A 20696-nucleotide genomic window follows, 5' to 3' on the forward strand; every position below is an offset into this window, starting at 1 on the left:
CGCCCCCCCCTCTCTCTCTCGCCCCCCCCCCTCTCTCTCTCGCCCCCCCCCCCTCTCTCTCTCGCCCCCCCCCTCTCTCTCTCGCCCCCTCTCTCTCGCCCCCTCTCTCTCTCGCCCCCCTCTCTCTCTCGCCCCCCTCTCTCTCTCGCCCCCCTCTCTCTCTCGCCCCCCTCTCTCTCTCGCCCCCCCTCTCTCTCTCGCCCCCCTCTCTCTCTCGCCCCCCTCTCTCTCTCGCCCCCCTCTCTCTCTCGCCCCCCTCTCTCTCTCGCCCCCCTCTCTCTCTCGCCCCCCTCTCTCTCTCGCCCGCCTCTCTCTCTCTCTCGCCTCTCTCTCTCGCCCCTCTCTCTCTCTTCTCTCTCTCCCCCCCTCTCTCTCCCCCCCTCTCTCTCTCGCCCCCCTCTCTCTCTCTCTCGCCTCTCTCTCTCTCTCTCTCTCGCCCCCCTCTCTCGCCCCCCTCTCTCTCTCGCCTCTCTCTCTGCCTCTCTCTCTCTCTCTCTCCTGTTCACACCTGGCACAATGTTTGCCCACTAGAGAGCTCTATACTGGGCCAAAAAGGGACACCTGAGAAACTTTCAATTCCCTTTTTTATAATTTTTTTTTTTTTTTTTTTTTATGGGACAGGGAGGATTAGGAAACAAACTATAATGCTATATATGTTTCTTTAGTTTCCCTTTACATGGTAGATAACTAATATAGGGACATCACCTTTTCAAAATGTAGAAAATGATTAAAATTGATCTGAACAAGAAAAGAAGAAAAATATTTTTTTTTTACTTTTTTATGGGGGGGGGGTTTGCCAATACAACTCCTCGCCAAGGGCGCTGGAGACCCTAGGTATGCCTCTGTCAGCGGGGAAGCCGATGCAGCAAGCAGGCGGCTCCGATTACCACCAGCCACCCACGATCGCTCACCGCTGAGAGAGATCGGTCAGCTGTTGTAAACACAGCAGACCGTTCTTCTCTCTGGAATGATCACAGAGCGCATGTTATCCTTCTATATAGGAACACAGGTCTCTATGATCATTTCAGAAGCCACGCCCCCCCACAGTAAGAATCCCTTCCCTAGGCTCACATTTAACCCTTTGATCACCCACAATGTTAACCCCTTCCCTGCCAGTGTCATTATTACAGTAACAGTGCATATTTTTAGCACTGATTACTGTAGTAATGTCACTGGTACCCCCAATAGTGTCAAAAATGTCAGTCAAGGGTCCAATCTGTCCGCCGCAATGTCGCAGTCCCGCAAAAAAAATCGCAGATTGCCACCATTACTTTTTAAAAAAAAAAACACCAAAAATTACAGAAATCTTTCGCTTAGTTAGTAAACGCAATAACTTTTGCGCAAACCAATCAAAATACGCTTATTGCAATTTTTATTTTTTACCAAACATATGTAGCAGAAAACAAATTGGCCAAAAATGTAAAAAAAATTCGATTTTTACATTTTTTTTTGGGGGGGAATTTCATATAAAAAAAATTTGAAAAATATTGTTATTTTTTCAAAATTTATGCTATTTTTTTTGTTTATGGCGCAAAAAGTAAAAATCGCACAGGTGATCAAATACCACCAAAAGAAAGCTCTGTTTGTGGGGGAAAAAGGACGTCAATTTTGTTTGGGTACGGCGTCGCACGACCGCGCAATTGTCAGTTAAAGTCACACAGTGCCGAATCGCAAAAAGTGGCCTGGACGTAAGACAGCAAAATCCTCCGGTGGTAAAGTGGTTAAAGTTGCAGCAACTTCAGAGTAGTTCATGCACTACTTTGGTCTGACTTTCATGCAACTTGAGGGCCGTAGACTTCAATGTTAACCCTCAGAAGTTGCATGAAAGTCGTACCTAAATTTTTTACAATGCAACTTGTGTGCAACAGTTGTCCAATAAAACTGGTCAAAGCCAAAGTCATATGCAAGTTGCACCTATCCAAAGTTGCACCAAAGTTGCACTCCAAAGTCAGCGCAACTTTGGAGTCATACAAGTGTGAAAGGGGCCTTAATTGTAATGTGCCATATGCACACAGGCGCGTTAAACAAGTGCCATGCATTCTTCAGTAAGTCCCGGTTCACACTACTCCGCCTTGGGACAAGACTTGTGCGACCTGAAGTCGCCGCAAGTCGCTTGTCATTACAAATTCAATGTAAATGAATGAGAGCCGTCTTAATATGCACTACTGAAGTCGCTCCGACTTTAGAAAAGGTCCCTGTACTACTTCAAGGCGACCTCTATTCGACTTGTGCCCATAGACTTCAATAGGAGTCGCCTCTAAGTCGGATCCTTATCTATTTTCAAGCGACTGTGATCAGACTTTCCAGGAAGAAGAAAAAGATTACCTAGGTATTCCCCACAGACAAAGTCGCCTATCATTTAAGTCGTGCTAAAGTCGCGCTAAAAGTCGCTCCTTCATGGGGCGACTTTCTGGTCGTGGTAGTGTGAACCGGCTCTAAAAACAAAATGGAAAAATCTGCATTTTTGGCCAGTAATTTGCACCTCATGCGCGCAAATGCACGCGATTGCGCACAAATGTGAGCAAATGGCCATTTAAAAATATGTGCAGAACAAGAACGTGAGAATACATTTCTGCGCATTTGTGCAAATACGCGAACGCATATGCGTGAAAATACTCGCAAATACATTAAAAAAAAAACAGATAAAAAAGTAGATGCTCAAACAGGAGTATTGTTTGGAAGAGGCAAAATAGAGCTTTCGTTTGATGGTATTTGATCACCTCTGCATTTTTTATTGTTTTTGCACCTGACCGACAATTTTGAAAAAAAATATATTTTTTACTTTCTGCTAAAGCAGTCGTGGCGACACTGTACCCAAATAACATTTCATTTTTTCCCACAAATAGAGCTTTTTTTGGGGCGATATTTGTTTACCTCTGTGGTTTTAAATTTTTAGCACTATAAACAAAAAAAGACAATTTTGAAGAAAAAAAAAAAATATTTTTTACTTTCTGCTATAAAACATTTTCAATAAAAAAATAAAAAAAAATAAAATGTCTTCATAAATTTAAGCCAATATGTATTTTGCTACATCATTTTTGGTAAAAAAGAATAAATCCCAATAAGCATATATTGGTTGGTTTGTGCAAAAGTTATAGCGTCTACAAACTGTGATATTTTTATTTTATCTAATTTTTTCTTTTGCTAGTAATGGCAGTGATCAGCAACTTATAGCGGGACTGCGAAATTTAGGCGGACAGTCGGGACGCTAACTGACACTTTTTGGTGAATAGTGCTAAAAATATGCACTGTCACTGTACTAATGACGCTGGCTGGGAAGGGGTTAACAGGGGCAATCAAAGGGTTAAAGTGATTGTAAAGTCTCTCCTTTTTTTTTTTTTTTTTTAAACATGTTATACTTACCTCCTCTGTGCAGTTGGTTTTGCACAGAGCAGCCCGGATCCTCCTCTTCTTGGGTCCCTTTTTGCTGCTCCTGGCCCCTCCCTCTTGAGTTCCCCCACAGGAAGCAGCTTGCTATGGGGGCACCCGAGCCGAGCAGCAGCTCCGTGTGTCTATTCAGACACAGAGCTGCAGTTTGGCCCTGCCCCCTCTCTCTCCTGATTGGCTAACTGACTGATTGATAACCACAGGAGCCAATGGTGCTGCAGCTATGTCTTGCAGCTATGTCTCAGCCAATCAGGAGGGACGGCCGAGGGACTCGTGGACATCGCTGAATAGAGAAGGGGCTCAGGTAAGTATTAGGGGGTGCTGGGGAGGCTGCTGCACACAGAAGGCTTTTTATCTTAATGCATAGAATGCATTAAGATAAAAAAACTTCTGACTTTACATTTACTTTACTGTTTTACTTTAAATGTGTGCCTAGCCTGTGTTTTCTCACTGTGTGGGAGGTGCTTTTACTAGGGGAAGCCATTGATCCATGTTCCTGCTTTGCATGCTTTGCAGGAACACAGGACCAATGCCTTCCCTGCTGACAGAACGGCAATCTGCCTTGTTTACATGTAACGAGCAATTGACGAACAATCGGCGGTTGTCGGGTTCATGGTAACCACTGATCTGCTCCCGCAGTAAATAATTACAGCTGCAGCAGACCGGCAGCGGCTTGCCTGTGCGCCCCTAAATAGTGCTGGATCACATACTAGGTACATGATCCAGCGCGGTAGAGCTGCCTTGCTGCCGCATATCTAAGTGATACGGTCGACAAGCGGTTAGCTCAGGCATTTATCAAGCTTTGGAAGTTGCCAACACCTGCCAAATGTTGCTGACAAGGTCAAAAAACAATGCAACGTAACTCAGCCGTATTTGGAATCCTCTGTGTGTAATAAATGGTCTGTTTCTATATTACAGAACTAACTGGCATTGGCTGTGCAATTCATTTAAAGCGGAAGTAAACTTTCCCCTCTTCTGTGCTGCTTTACAATTAGACCATTACATTAAAGAGGAAGTAAAGCCTGGGAAAAAATATTTCTCTGTCGCTCATTGACAGACGTAGTCCTCGGTGATTCAACACCCTCGGGTTATGCTGCCCTCCACAGGAGTAGGACTAGACAGGAAAGAAAACACTCTGGCCACACCTTAGGGGCAGTCCCAGAGGGTATATCCTCTCTCTCTCTGCTACTGCAAATCAGTTTTTTTCTGTCTAGTTAGGAGTAAGGACCTAGATGCCTTGCTGGGATCTTAGGTCCTGGCAGGATTTTTTTCTTAGAAAGATTTTTAGACAGCTTTTTTCTCCAGTGTTCCTGTGAGATCTTCAAGCAAGAAAGCTGAACTGGGCGACGGGCTGGATGTTGAGATCCAGTGGTCACCCCAGTTCAGCCTGCGAGCGCGTGCAGGCCATAGCTCCGCGCTGGGTCGGCCGCGACATAGTTCCACTGGACGGGGACTGACCCTGCGAGTTAAACGTCTCGCTGAAACGCCAAAGACCATGAGTCACGGCGTCCGTATTGGTCGACAGCCCTCCCACCCCGGTGGAGAGGGGTACTGTCAGGAGTTGGCGCCCGCCTGGTTCCGGCGGTATGGTGAGTAGTATGTTCCCCCCTTTCCCCTGATGGGTCTTGTGGTGAACGCGGGCCCCTCTCTGTATGGTAAGGATGGGTTCCCCTCTATCCTATAACATGGCACAGATTCTCCTATTGAGTGTGATTTTTGTGTACAAAAAGCCAGGAGGCTTGGTTTGGGAGCTGACAATCTAATTGCAAGTATGTTTAAATGATTGTAATCAGTGGCAGTACTGTAATCTTACTGTGATAAGAGAAAGTATCCTACCTGTCAGAAGCCACAGGACATGTATACTGCTTTCCAGGTCATTCCTCCAGCAAAAGCATGCCTCCCGACGGCCACGCGGTCCGCCAGGGTCAGGTACCGCCGGCCACGCGGATCACCATGTAGAGAGAGGTTTATTGATGCCGAGATACTCTGCAGTCACGCCGCTATCCTGTAAAAGGCCGCCGCCATTGTTTGGTAGATCGCACGAGGCCGCCATTTTGGCGTAGCCTCGTGTCTCCAGCATGGGGGCAGCCATGTTTGAGGTGACTCAAACACCTCGTGGAGCTAGGGGAGGCGCCGGAAGGCGTACAGAGGGGCGGAGCCGCCTCCTTTCTTCCCGGGCAGCCAGCCAAGAGACTTCCTGTCTGTTCTAGACAGTGCTGAGACTAGTTGCAGTAAACTCTGAGCATCAAGTGGTGAGCCTAGGGGTCTATCTCTCTCTCTCTCGCTCGATAGGGGTCCCTAAGCAGGTAACATTGAGGGGCTTTGTGGCGCTGGGGGTCTGAAAAAAAAAAAAAAAAAGTTTATTTTTTTTTTTGGATTGATTGTTTTCAGGGTAGTAACTGGAATTATCATGGACCTTGCCACACAGGTAACCCCACCTGTTTCCCTCGAGGGGACCACGGGACCCGCCAGTGCACAGAGTATGGATGCATTTACAGCAGTTTTGGAGTCTTTGGTGGCTCGGGTGGAGACGGCCTGTCAGGGACGGGGGTCAAGAAAGCGACCCCCGCCTACCCCTATATCATCCAACACTTCAGGATCAGATTCTGAGATGGTCATTGCAGCTGCAGGTCCCTCTGCAAGGGCTGTTGTCTCAGGTAAAGTTCCTTCAGACAGTGAGGAGGACCTTCATGCTTCCGCCATAATTCAGGAAGAAGCATTGGTGGACGCACTAGTTGTGGCGGTGCGGGAAACCTTAAGACTTGAGGTCTTACCGGCAGAGGCAACTGAAATGGAAATTCCCTTTGGTACTAACAAACCCATTAAAACGGTGAAGGTTTTTCCTGTACCCAAGTGTTTTGGTAATAAAATTAAAGAAGAATGGGATCATTCAAAGCGTACCTTTACTATTTCCAAGCGCATTGCTAGACGCTATCCGTTTGAGGAATCCCTCATTAAGAAATGGACGGTACCATCAGTGGTGGATCCACCTATTTCCAGGCTGAATAAACGGTTATTCCAGTGGAGGACACTTCGTCCTTTAAGGACCCGGTGGATCGGAAGGTAGAAGCGGAGTCCCGCACTATCTTTTCCCTGATAGGGTCAGCCTTTAGACCAGTAATTGTCATTGGTTTAGTGTCTCAGACACTAACGGAATGGGCGAGACTGGTGCGCCAGGACCTGAAGGGGAAAGATATCCCCCAGGGAACATTTGATTTGATGGAACAGATCATACAAGGACTACAGTTTATCTGTGACGCAGCCTTGGATGCTACCCCCCTATTAGGGCATGCATCTATGTCAGCGGTAATCCTCAGACGTGTGCTGTGGTTAAAATGCTGGTCAGCTGACCTAGGTTCCAAAAAGACCTTGACTAATCTCCCCTTTCAGGGGAATCGCCTATTTGGGGCCACCCTAGATGAGATCATTAAGGATGCCACTGGGGGCAAGAGCACTTTCTTGCCACAGGCTGCTAAAGCTAAAGGACCTCGTAACAAGCGGGGACCTTTCTTTACCGCCCATAAAGGGTTTGTGCGCCCGACTGCTGCAAGCGGGAAGGGCAAGGCTCCTCCAGGAGGGTTCAAGAAGGGCTGGTCGGACAAACAGAGGACCGACTCAGCCAAACCTGAAGCAAAGGATTACACAGCCTGAAGGTGCGCCCCCACCCGGCTTGAGGGCGGGGGGATGTTTTCACCGGTATTCAGGGCATTAGATCGAGCATAGACCACTGCTACCGGTGCGATTCTTCCCTTCCAACATTTAAGTACTACAGGGAGCGGTAGTTACCGTTCCCTGAACAGATCATTTTCTTTACCTTTTCCAAAGATTAGTCTCAGTTCCCCACAAGAATCGGATCCGGTTGAACAGACAGACCAAGAAGCCTCTAGCCGGGTGACTTCGGTCCCTGAGATTCAACCAGGAGAGATCACCGTTCCTGATAGGAATCAGGTGTCGGATAAATGTGTGGGAACAGAGAACGATCAGACTTTGTCGGATGGTCGGGGCCAGATAGCTCTAGGGCCGCCTGGTTCAGATCCAGTCAGCGCCAGTGGTCCTAGAAATTCTAGGCTGGCCTCGTCAAGCCGATCTACCCGACTTGGACATGCGAGTCGCGGACGTTCCTTGGGAACTTCGTCTCGGAGTGTCTGCGGTCTCAAGGACCAATCTTCCATCGTGCTTTACAGTCGCTGGTTTTAATGGCCTGGCCATTGAGACCCAGGTACTGAAGGACAGAGGGTTGTCAGCTTCAGTTATTCCTACCCTTATTAAAGCAAGGAAAGCGACTTCCAGCAAGGTCTATTATCGCACATGGAAGACTTATATCGCGTGGTGCGAATCTTTAGGATTTCCTCCACGTACCTATTCGGTGACCCGAATATTGGCCTTTCTGCAAAAAGGGGTTGAGCAGAAACTAGCCTTGAGCACCATCAAGGGTCAAGTTTCAGCATTAGCAATCTTCTTTCAGAAGCCTTTAGCTACTAAGTCCTTGGTGCGGAATTTCATCCAGGGGGTGCGGCACCTGGCTCCACCAGTCCGTGCCCTTACCGCCCTGGGATCTTAATTTGGTTTTGTCGGTTCTACAGAAACCTCCCTTTGAAAACATCAGGGAGATTCCCTTGCTTACTTTATCCCAGAAGGTAGCCTTCTTGGTGGCTATCACGTCTGCACGCAGGGTGTCAGAACTGGCTGCATTATCATGCCAGTCCCCATACTTAGTGATTCATAGGGATAAGGTAGTTCTTCATCCTAAGCCATCCTTTCTTCCAAAGGTGGTTTCAGATTTTCATCTGAATGAAGATATTGTACTACCTTCCTTGTGTCCTCAGCCCAATCATCATCGGGAACATGCGTTGCATTCCTTGGATGTGGTTCGGGCAATCAGGGTATACCTGAAGGCGACGGAATCGTTCCGTAAGACGGATTCACTTTTTGTGATCCCGGATGGCCCCAGAAAGGGGTTGCCTGCATCTGCCGCGACTATCTCCAAATGGATCAGACAGACGGCGGTACAGGCTTATTCTATTAAGGGTCGGAATTCTCCGTTCCCTGTTAGGGCGCACTCCACTCGAGCGCTCAGTACTTCCTGGGCCTTCCGCCATCAGGCGTCAGTGGTCCAGGTATGTAAGGCGGCCACCTGGTCGTCGGTACATACCTTTACAAAATTTTACAAGATTGATGTGATGACATCGGCGGATGCCTCATTTGGCCGCAAGGTTTTGCAGGCCGCAATTTGAGGAGACCGGTGGTCTACCTCGAGGGTTTTTTTCTGTTGAAAAATTTCTGTTGAGTCTCATCATTGAGGATGTGCATTGTAAACTTCTAGTTGGCACCGGTTGGGCCTTCTAGATTGGATTTGATTTCCATTTTCCCACCCCTCATTTGTGGTACTGCTTTGGGACGTCCCGAGGGTGTTGAATCACCGAGGACTACGTCTGTCAATGAGCGACAGAGAAAAACGGATTTTTGTAAAATCTTACCGTAAAATCCTTTTCTCTTAGCTCATTGACAGACGTAGTACCCGCCCCTCTGTTTTTGAGTTGGGTTGGGTTAAATTCTCTAAACACTGCTTTGTGACATAACTGATTTGCTGTAGCAGAGAGAGAGAGGATATACCCTCGGGGACTGCCCCTAGGGTGTGGCCAGAGTATTTTCTTTCCTGTCTAGTCCTACTCCTGTGGAGGGCAGCATAACCCGAGGGTGTTGAATCACCGAGGACTGCGTCTGTCAATGAGCTAAGAGAAAAGGATTTTACGGTAAGATTTTACAAAAATCCGTTTTTTTGGTTACATGCAAAGTAAATGCATAATGTACTAGTATATACTAAATGCATACTAGCACATTAGGTGACACTTACCTGTAAACAAAGCCTGTGTCGTCCCTGCTGGAGGCCACATCCATCTTCCTTCCAGGTCTGTTGACTCCCGCTGTGCTTCTGGCCTGAGCCGCGTGACATCACTCCCGCGCATACGCACAGGAGCCGCCAGTGTTCGGTCAGAAAACCATACCCCATCAGATTTCCCTACCTATGTAATTTCCGGTGCGGGTTCGTCATGCACCAGCTGTAGCCGCGTCACACACCCTACTGCGCATGCGCGGAATAGGTAGGGAATTTGGATAACATCGTAAGGGGTGAGGCAAAAGTGATACTGCGCATGCGCACCAACAGATCGGGCAGCGGCATCTCTTATAACAAACATCCATCCGAAATCCATGGCACACACTGCCCCGAGGCGACAATTGGACAATCCTATTCCCTACCCACACGCGCACGCCCACTGTCTCATTGTTAGGTCGGCGCAGTGTGGGGGATGGAGATCGGATTGTTGGGTCGGTGCAGTGTCGGCTCGGCGCAGTGTCGGCTCAGCGCAGTGTGGGCCATGGAGATCGGATTGTCGGCCCGGTGCAGTGTGGGCCATGGAGATTGGATGGATGTTTGTTATAAGAGATCCCGGTGCCCGACCCGTTGGTGCGCATGCGCAGTAGGACTTTTGCCTGACTGCTTACGATGTTATCAAAATTTCCTACCTATTCTGCGCATGCCCAAAAGGACGTGTGACGTGGCTACAAGCTGCTGCATGACGAATTCACAGCTGATCTCAACCAGAAATTACGTAGGTAGGGAAATCTGACAGGGTAGTGAAAGGGTAGAACACCGGCCAAGGCACAGCGGTCCGAAGAAAGGGCACGGGCGGCCGTTCCTTCAGAGCGCATGCGCCGATGACGTCATTGGCTGCATGCAATGTAAAGATTTCCTAACTGCAAGTTTAGTAGATATACAGTACCTATAGGTAAGCCTTATTATAGGCTTACCTATAGGTACAAACATTACTCGGGGGGTTTACAACCTCTTTAACCACATTAAGACCTGCGGCAGGCTGCCTCTCCTGCGCAAACCGACATAGCTCTACATCGGTCGCGCGCGTGGTGCTGGGGGGCGAGTGCGCGCCGCCGGCAGTGCGCTCCCGCCCCTACTAGGCAGCGGGAATGCCAATGCACGGAGCTGGCGGCCGCAATTGCTCCCCACAGAGAGAGAACAATGGTCAGCTTTGCAAAACAATCGAAATACGCTTATTGCGATTTTGGTAAAAAAAAATAAAAAATATGTAGCAGAATACAAATTGGCCTAATAGGATAAAACATTTTGATTTTTAATTATTTATTTTTTTGGGAATGTCATATAGCAGAATGTGAAAAACATTGTTTTTTTTTTTTTTGTTTTTTTTTTTCAGAATTGTCGCTTTTTTTTGTTTATAGTACAAAAACTAAAAATCGCACAGGTGATAAAATCCCAGCAAAAGAAAGCTCTATTTTTTGGAAAAAAAGGACATCAATTTCGTTTGGGTACAGCGTCACACAACCGCGCAATTGTCCGTTAAAGTCACGCAGTGCCGAATCGCAAAATAGGGCCTGGTCTTTGAATAGCCAAATCCTCCGGGGCTAAAGTGGTTAAAGGTAAATTATGCCAAAAAAACATTAGTTGAACCCACAAGTGCTTTTTTTAACTATTCCTATTACTTTATACTGGCTTTCAGAATTTACAAATGCAGCAGTTATAGAAGGGATGAAAGGTTTAGCACTGGGAAACACTTTTTGAAAGATAAAAAGTGCATTTTATATATAACTATATAGATCAATAAAAAAATGGCCCCTGCCCCCCACCTATAACTGGCCTTCACAGCAAGGAGCACACGGAAGGGCTGCACATACTAAACAAAACCAACAAAATTCCCAGCTCAACTCACCAACCAGTCTGTTTACCAACCCTACTATCCTGTCTAACAGTATGCGTTAAAAGGCCTAGTTAGCACAAATTTGCAAACGCATGCGTAAGCTGCAAGGCCACTTTACAGCACCCTGTATTACCTGCAGTCCTAACTTCTGTAAATCTAGGAGAGTCTCCACAGTGGAAGTACATGCATTCTAATAGATAGATAGGGGGCAGGTGGGCCTGGAGGTGGCACAATCCTCCCCAAAGGCACAGGGGCACCATGGGTGCCCAGCACATGGCAGCAAAGGCATCCAGTGTGTCACCTCACCAGTATACATCAATAACAAACAAAATTCCCCCTGCCCCCACCTATAACTGGCTTTCACAGCAAGGAGCACAAGGAAGGGCAATGCATACAAAACAAAACCAGAAAAATTCCCAGCTCAATTTACCAACCAGTCTGCTTACAAACCGAATTAACCTGTCTAACAGTATGCATTCCATTAGAATGTATGTGCTTCCACTGTGGAGACTCTCATAGATTTACAGAAGTTAGGACTGCAGGTAATACAGGGTGCCGTGACGTGGCCCTGCAGCTTACGCATGCGTTTGCAAATGTGTGCTAACGAAACCCCTGTTATTAACGCATACTGTTAGACAGGATAAATCAGTTGTTAAGCAGACTGGTTGGTGAGTTTAGCTGGGAATTGTTCTGGGTTTTGTTAACTACAGAGATCAGACCAAATGAGGGACAAATGAGGAGGAAAGAGGGACTTTGTTCCAAATCAGGGACAGTTGGGAGCTATGGTAATGCTTAGGTTTCATGATTGAAAGAACTGAAATCCAATGAATAAAAGGGGTGGACCAGGGATAGTCAGATTTTGGAGGAAATGGCTAGATGATGCTAGATGATGCTGGACATCCTCCAGTCAGGAAATGACCCAGGCTCTATCTGATCTGCTGCAGCTTCTAATGCACATTGTGAAAAGCTTACAGTGGGCAATGAAACCTGTCCAATGGGGGCGCAGAGGCGCAGCTCCCCCATCCATGCGTCCGGCCCCCTAATCTACATGCAGGGCGCCAGACGCATGGATTCCAATGGGTTTTTTTTTTTTTAAGCATGTGATTAAAGCCAGAGGCTCCAATAGGCTTCAATAAAGGGTGGGCTCGGGCGCAGAGCACTGTGCCCTGTGCCCACCCAGTTGTGTGACAATAGTGAATGAATATTCGCTATTGTCACACGGATCCTCCTCCTGGCCAATCAGGAAGCAGATCCTGAGACCCGTTTCCCGATTGGCCAAAAGGAGAAGCCATGCCATTGGCCAAGGAGGAGGAGGGAGGAGACGCAGAAGACTGAGGGGGAAGCCGCTGCTGCTGCTGCCTGTCCACATGTCCATGGTGAGGGGTGAGTGAGCCGGCGACGGGTGTGTGGGCTGGTGTGGTCCGGGGGGGGGGGGGTATGGTGCGTGGCATGGTGTGGTCCGGGGGGGGGGGTATGGTGTGGTCCATCTGCCGCCCCCCCCCCCCGGCCCATGGAGCACCAGCCACCACTGAATCAGACTAAGCAATTTCAGTACTAATGAGAGGCATGTGCAGCTGTAAAGGGTTGGCTAGAGTTCACCTTTAACTGCTTGCCTACCGGGGCAATTTTGACCTTTTTTTACATATATGTTAAAAATCTAAATTTTTTGGTAGAAGACTACTTAGAATCCCCAAACGTGATATATGGTTTATAAAAATGCATACAGTAAATAGGTGTGCTGTCCAGTTGAATTAATACTGTCTTACCAGTGATAATTATAAGTCACCACTCTCCAAATACAATATTCCAAAGGGTAACCCCCAGTACTTCACAATGTCAGTCTCAAGGTATGCGCACGCAATAAACAAGTTACATCAACATCCTGTAATACCGCCAGTAAAAATCAGTTTATTGCACAGTAGGGTACTCGCAATGTAAAAGATAGAGATGGTGAGCGTGATGACGTCACTGCTAGGCTCCTCCTGACACATTTCATCACAAGAGAATCTTCAGAGGACAGGATTTGGTGGCCGTTGCACCACCAGATGACATGGCTCCCCACATCATCACAGACTGTGGAAAATTGCGCATTTAATTTGGAAATCAAGGTCCCGGAATCTGGAGGAAGAGTGGAGAGGCACGGAATCCAAGTTGCATGAGGTCCAGTGTGAAGTTTCCACAGTCAGTGATGATTTGGGGAGTCATGTCATCTGCTGGTGTTGGTCCACTGTGTTTTATCAAGTCCAAAGTCAGCGCAGCCCTCTACCAGGAAATTCTAGAGCGCTTCATGCTTCCCTCTGCTGACCAGTTTTATGGAGATGCTGATTTCATTTTACAGCAGCACTTGGCACCTCCCCACACTACCAAAACTACCAATACCTGGTTTAATGATCATGGTTGCACTGTGCTCAAAATTGCCTGACCTAAACCCCAAAGAGAATCTGTGGGGTAATGTCAAGGGGAAGATGAAACACCAGACCCAGCAATGCAGAGGAGCTGAAGGCCGCTATCCAAGCAACCTGGGCTTCCATAACACCTCAGCAGTGCCACAGGCTGATCACCTCCATGCCACGCCGCATTGATGCAGTAATTCATGCAAAAGGAGCCCCGACCAAGTATTGAGTGCATCCTATACTGCAGAGGTGTAACTAGAAACTTCAGGGCCCCAGTGCAAGAAACCATTGGACTCCTGGCCCTTCCCTTCAAACCTGGGGCTCTTCCCACTGATCCTGGGGGCCCTTTACTCTCATTGTGGGGCCCTTTATTACGGTCCCGCAGTGGGACCCTTTCACAAGTTCTGCAGTGGTCGCCCTTCCTGCCATCTTGGGACCTCTCCACGGTGGTGGAATGCCAAGTATGACCTTTGAGATCCTGGAAGTTCACCCACTGGTGTCAGTAGTTTTTATTTTTTGGTATTTTAATTGTATTTTTTATCATCTTATTTTATTTTTTTACAATGTCACTGACTATGACTCTGTCCATTCAGAAAAGGAAGGAGCTGTTAAAATAACATATTTACCGACCCCTTCCTGGTTCTCTATTGTGACACATCCCCTGCAGCAGCCGGCAAGAGAGAGAGGGGGGGGGGGGAGGAAGCCGGCAGCACAGAGGGAGGGGACCAGGGGAGCACACAGGGGCCCAGAGACAGCAGAACACAAGTGATTTGGATAGGAGGAGTGGCGGGTGCAGCATACAGAGGAACCAATCTCCTCCATTTTCCTCCTGCAGCTACAAGAGGGAAAAGGAGGACAGTGATTTTTCTACATGCTGCCCCCCGCCGCCCCTTCTATCCAGCTGTACAGGGGAGCCGCACAGGCCCCCTGGAGCATGGTGCCCGGTTGCAATTGCAACCCCTGCAACCCCTGTAGTTACACCCCTTCTATACTGTACATGGACATACTTTTCAGTAAGCCAATATTTCTATATGAATTTTTTTTTATTAGCCTTATGTAATATTCTAATTCTCTGAAATACTGAATTTCAGGTTGTCACTGGCCTTAAGCCATTATTATCTAAAATTAAAAGAAAGAAATGCTTTAAATATATCACTCTGTGTGTAACGCATCTATATAAAATATGAGTTTCACTTTTTGAAATAAATTACTGAGATAAATTAACTTTTTGATGATATTTTAATTTTATGAGATGCACCTGTAGAAGCTATTGGCCAAGCATGACAGCCAGGAGAAGTCGGCAATGGCATCCTATGTATTGTTTTTGCAGCCGATTTTCTTTATAGTTCAGTGTACATAAACTCTGCAGGAATGGAGTCTTCTTATAGACGACGTGCTGAGAATAACCGTCAGGCATTTCTTCCTGTAAATGTGAAGACATTGGGCTGAGACCATCACAGAGCGGCTCTTATCTGTAGGGACAGCTGTAGGCTTTTCTCTATAAATGATGATGTACTAACAGGAATCTCTCATGTCTCATCTGCACTCCCAGTAATCAGCTTCTGACTAATCAGCCTTGTTTTCTATGCAAAATAATTTCAGGGACTACAAGTTCCAGCATGTAAGATCTAACAAAACAAGATGTCTTTAGTGGTTTGGACTTTGCAAATAGCTGGTCAACACTAGGGGGCCCCTTACACCCCGGGGTGTTTAGTACATTCCTCCTGGTGCTTGTAGTGTACCCCAGAGGGACAGACGTGGTGTCCTGCCCTGTTGCAGGCAGCCTGTCAAAAACGCACAAGACCTGCGTCCTGGAATCTTTGATACCCAAGTTGCTGTTAGGGCTAGGAGCCCTGTTCGCAAATCCCCTTCCCTTCTATCCTTGCAAAAGAAGATGGGGATCAGCAAAACTGCAAGAACTTCTCCTGTTAAGGCCAGGGGCTGCTACCTGGAGGGGGCAAACCCCTAGTTCAGAGACACTCTGCTAAAGGACCCTTTGTGAAGATCTTTTTGGCCTTGGGCCAATACTGTTGCTGAGAAAGGACACTTTGGGAAGATCCTTTGGGCCAGTAGGCCAGAGTGATGCTGAAGGGAACTTTGAGCGAGTTGCTACCTTGTGAGAGAAGGGTAGCGGCTTATTGCCTCTTCAGAGAGAGGGATGCCAGAGTGAAGGATCCCTTGAAGAGTTCTTACAGAGACTCACAAGTAAGGCAAGCTTTGCTCAGGCTCCAGCAAGACTAGCTTGCCGCCAGGAGAAGATGTGTTGCCTCGGTGTTCCAGAGGGAAGGACACTGTGAACACCAGTGGGGTGGACTCCTCATAGCTTCATCCTAACTTGTGGGTCTGACTAGGATAGGACAGTCAGTGCCCTGGTACCTGGGAGGGATGTGCCTGTTGCTAGTAAAACGGTTCCCAGGTGGAACTAGTGCTTGACTGCTGAGGCGCATAGGCCCAGAAACAAAGTTAACGTAATGACCCAACACCCCCTTGCCCCCTCCCCATATAAAAAACCACGCTTACCACAATTAAGTTGGAAAGGGCAAGGCCACAGCTTTATTTATTTTCCTATAATTAACCAGAACACGTCTAGACCAGTGCCAGTCACAGTTGTACTGTGAGCACTCTTAGGCTCCATGTACACGGGACGCTGGAAATGGCCGTTTAGGAGCAGTTGGGCGTTTTTTTCAGAAGCCCCTGAACCCATCTACATTTTATCTTAGCTGTCCATGTACACCAGGTCGTTTACAGTAATTTGCAGGCAGTTGCGTTCAGGGACTTTTTTTAGAACGCAATTATTTGCGTTCGAACATGTGTTTTCCGGCGTTTCAAACGCAAAAACGCGACCTGAACGCGTCCGAACGCGATGACCCGCGTTTAGCGTTCGCGTTTTTCCATTTTAAAGGGGAATCATTTTTTTGACCTCTAGGAACGGTTCTAAACGCAAACGCCCGCTAAACGCGGGTACAAACGCGACCGAACGGACGTTTCAAACGTCCTAAAAATTCCAGCATTCAAAGGGACTTTTAACAACGTCCCGTGTACATGGAGCCTTAGTCATTACCATAACTTCCAAAAAGGGGGTAAGGGGGAAGGGGCTGTCCTTACCATCAGTGCTTGACAGACAGCCTACCCCCCAATTTACAAACAATGGCGTAACTCATTACTGGAACTTTAGCGCTGGCAAGGTCAAAACCGCCCTGAAAGCTGTGACAGACCGACCGAACGTCAGGGTGGGGGGGGGGGGGGTGGTCAGCTCTTCACCGCGATTCTTCTCAAAAGGACCCAGAATTCCTTGGGAAGGTCCTCTTAACTGAGCTCAGGCCCATCCCCATACCCAAGGCTCCGTCCAATCCATTTGATTCATATACTGTATCTTCCTGCTTGTCCCAACTTCTGGCCATGCCCCCTACAGGGGTCAAGAGGCCTTCAAATGTGTTAGTCAGATTGGCAGGAATTGTTCTGTTTTGTCTATCACAGGTGCACAACAGCGACGAGTCAAGCGTGCCCTTAGGGGGCAGCAGTATTGGAGATCTCTACAGAAATGTTAGAGTCAGATATTCTGCATGTGAGAAGGTCCCCTCTACAGAGAGGGCAGTCTCACTGTAAGTATGTAGGATGTTTAAATTGCTATGTACTTACCCTTTTTGCGGAGGACCTTCAGGTCTTAAAAAGGCCATCCACTGTCTATCTTTCTATATATGTACAAAGGTTACTTGTAGTCTAGTTAGATAGGATGTCTAACCTTCACCTGTCCAACAGATTTTTGTTTGGCGGGGGGATGCATTGGTTCAAATGCACCTGGTACCTTCCTATGTGTAAATATTGTACAGCAGATATATATATTTTTTCACTTAATTTATTGTATCCACTGGCCACATATGGGGTATGCCCCATGGCCCTGTACATATGTTATTTCCCTTTTCCAAGTTTGTGGGATACTCCATGTACATTTTTGTATAGGTATTTTTGTAGGGGCAGATGCCCAGAGCCAGTGAGGACATGGCTCAGTTTGGTGTGGGGGTGGATGTAACACCCTCCTAGGTAGGTGCTAGAGAGAGAGATTATAGTTTTGAATTCTTCCTGCTTACCAGAGGGATTACAGGAAATTCTTTATTGTTCTCTGCCTACCAGAGAGCAGAATATGCTAGTGAGGTCCAGAGAGCACAATATGCTAGTGAGGTCTGCTCAGGTGCAACTCAGTTTGTCTGCAGAGAGTTTCACACTAGTCCAATAGGGAGGCATATTGGACAGTGGGAGGAAACCTGACAAATTAGTGCACAGGCATTTAGTACAGCCCTGGTGATTTGGCAGAGGAAAGTACATCGGTGCATGCTGGGATACTGTATAAATTCCAGGAGCACATGTGCTTAGGGTCTTTCAGCTGGAGAGCGGAGTCCCGGAGGGAGAGGGCAGCTGCCTCCTCCTCTGCAGAGGTGCCATGTGGCCTCAGGTGAACGACCCGAGAGCCTAAAGTGCTAGAGAGGAACTGAACCCGGAAGTCCTGCAGAGCTGACTGGAAGGGGAGACAGTGGAAAGATCTGCATAGCAGATCTACAGCACAGTGAGAACAGATCTGTGTCAAGGGGCCTGACCTGAGGGGGGGGGGGTACCCCTTGCAGCTAGAAGAGTCAGTGGATGGGTGTCAGTAAAGGGGATGCTAGTGAGTATCCTGAAGAGAATGTAGATCACCAAGTCTATTGCTGGAGAAAGAGCAAGGAGACTTAACCCTTTCCATACATGTGGCAGTATGGTTTAACCACTTTACCACCAGAGGATTTTGCTGTCCTACATCCAGGCCACTTTTTGCGAATCGGCACTGTGCGACTTTAACTGACAATTGCACGGTCATGCAACGCCGTACCCAAACTAAATTTACGTCCTTTTTTTCCCCACAAACAGAGCTTTTTTTTGGTGGTATTTGATCACCTGTACGATTTTAATTTTTTGCTATATTAAAAAAAATGACAATTTTGAAAAAATAACAATATTTTTCTACTTTGACAGTTAAAAAATATCCAATGTATTCAATTTTTGTCATATATTTAGGCCAAAATGTATTTAGCTACATGTCATTGACAAAAAAATTCTCAATGAGCGTATTTTTAACCGCTTTAAATCCGGAAGATTTTATCCCATTCCTGACCAGGCCATATTTCGCGATTCAGCACTGCGTTACTTTAATGGACAATTGCGCGGTCGTGCAATGATGTACCAAAATTAAATGTATGTCCTTTTTTCCCCCACAAATAGAGCTTTCTTTTGGTGGTATTTGATCACCTGTGCGATTTTTACTTTTTGCGCTATAAACAAAAAAAGCGACAATTTTGAACAAATAACAATATTTTTCAAATTCCCCCCAAAAAAATGTAAAAATCAAAATTTTTTAACATTTTAGGCCAATTTGTTTTCTGCTACATATGTTTGGTAAAAAAAATCTCAATAAGCGTATTTTGGTTTGCGCAAAAGTTATCGCAGCTACTAACTACGGGAAATTTTTGTCATTTTTATTGTTTTTTTTTTTTAACTAGTAATGGCGGCGAGCTGCGATTTTTTATTTTTTTTATTTTTGCGGGACTGTGACATTGCGGCGGACAGATCGGACCCTTGACTGACATTTTTGACACTTTTGGGGGGACCAGTGACATTACTACAGTAATCAGTGCTATAAATATGCACTGTTACTGTAAAAATGACACTGGCAGGGAAGGGGTTAACTTTTATTGGTGATCAAGGGGTTAATGTATGCCTGGTGCTTACTAACGTGTGGGGGGAGGGGATTGTGTGACACAAGCACAGATCGCAGTTTCAGCTATGCTGAACCCTGCAATCTGACCCTGCCTGTCACTTAGGAGATCCGCCCGCTTTGTTTACACAAGCGGGCGGATCTCCACACTCGATCCCCGACGATCGGGGAAGAGCGGCGGTAATCACCGCCTCTCCTCCCCTGGCCGACTCCCGTTGTGACTGAAAACAGCGGGAGCGAACCTCCGGCGGTGCGTGAGGTGGAGGAGTCCAGCGACGTAGGTCTACGTCGCTGGACGATAACGAGCCACTTTGCCGCAGTAGGGTCAACGTGACCAGTCGGCAAGTGGTTAAGCAGTGTAACTGCTTCCACAAGCAACCTGGTGAGGCCAAGTGAGTTTTCCTTATCCAATGTATATAGTTCCAGTTGGAGTATCCCACTATTCCCTTCTCCCATCCAAGTTCCACAATAAATACAAAAAAACAATATCTCTGGAGTGTTTATTGAGCAACGAGCCATTGGGAGTAAGGAGGGATGTGTGAACTGAACACCTAAGTGACTGTTTGGTGGTAATCAGAAGAGGCCCAACAAATCATCCTATAGCAAGCCCTACAGGGACAGTGCTACATAGACATATGTGTAATTTCCATGGAAAATAGTTACATAGTTACATAGTTAGTGAGGTTGAAAAAAGACATCAGTCCATCCAGTTCAACCCATAATGTGTGTGTGTGTGTGTTTGCTGCTAACCATACATTGTATACCCCTGTATGTTGTGGTCTTTAAGGTGCCCATCCAATAGTTTTTGGAAACTATCGATACTACTCGCTGATACCACAGAGACTGAAAATCAGAATCAAATTGTTCTGATTCTGTACTGCGTGCACTCTCCTATACTGACTGTAAATAAGACTTTCGTTTTAGACTATAACAAAAGTTATACATTTACAGGAAAGTAAAGTTTCTCTTCTCCTTTTTAGCATACTTGCAGTGTAAACGCCAGCAATACTAAGAAATAAATCTATGAGAGTATTGTGTAAAGCTGTTTTCCTGTCATAAAGAAAGTAATAAAGTAAATAGTGTGGAATGGAAATGATACAAATTACACTGCAATGGCTACCTTAGGGGAAAGTCCTCTCCACCTCTATACACTGTAGGTATTTTGGGGAGTGTGGGAAGGAATAGGTGCAGAGCAGAGTTCTATAAAGTACTCGAAACCCATACTTGAGTAAAAGTACAAGTGCTCGATCAAAAAGTGACTTGAGTAGAAGTGGAAGTGCTCGATCAAAAAGTGACTTGAGTAGAAGTACTAAAGTATTCAACATTTTTTGTACTTAAGTATTGCAAGTAGTTTTTTTAAAAATTGTGCTACTCAAGTACTGAAAGTAAAAGTACCAGTAGTTTTGAAAAAAAATTGCTACTCAAGTACTGAAAGTAAAAGTA

The sequence above is a fragment of the Pelophylax lessonae genome (assembly GCF_965119305.1).
Source record: "Pelophylax lessonae genome assembly, chromosome: 12".
NCBI classification, from domain to species: Eukaryota; Metazoa; Chordata; class Amphibia; order Anura; family Ranidae; genus Pelophylax; species Pelophylax lessonae.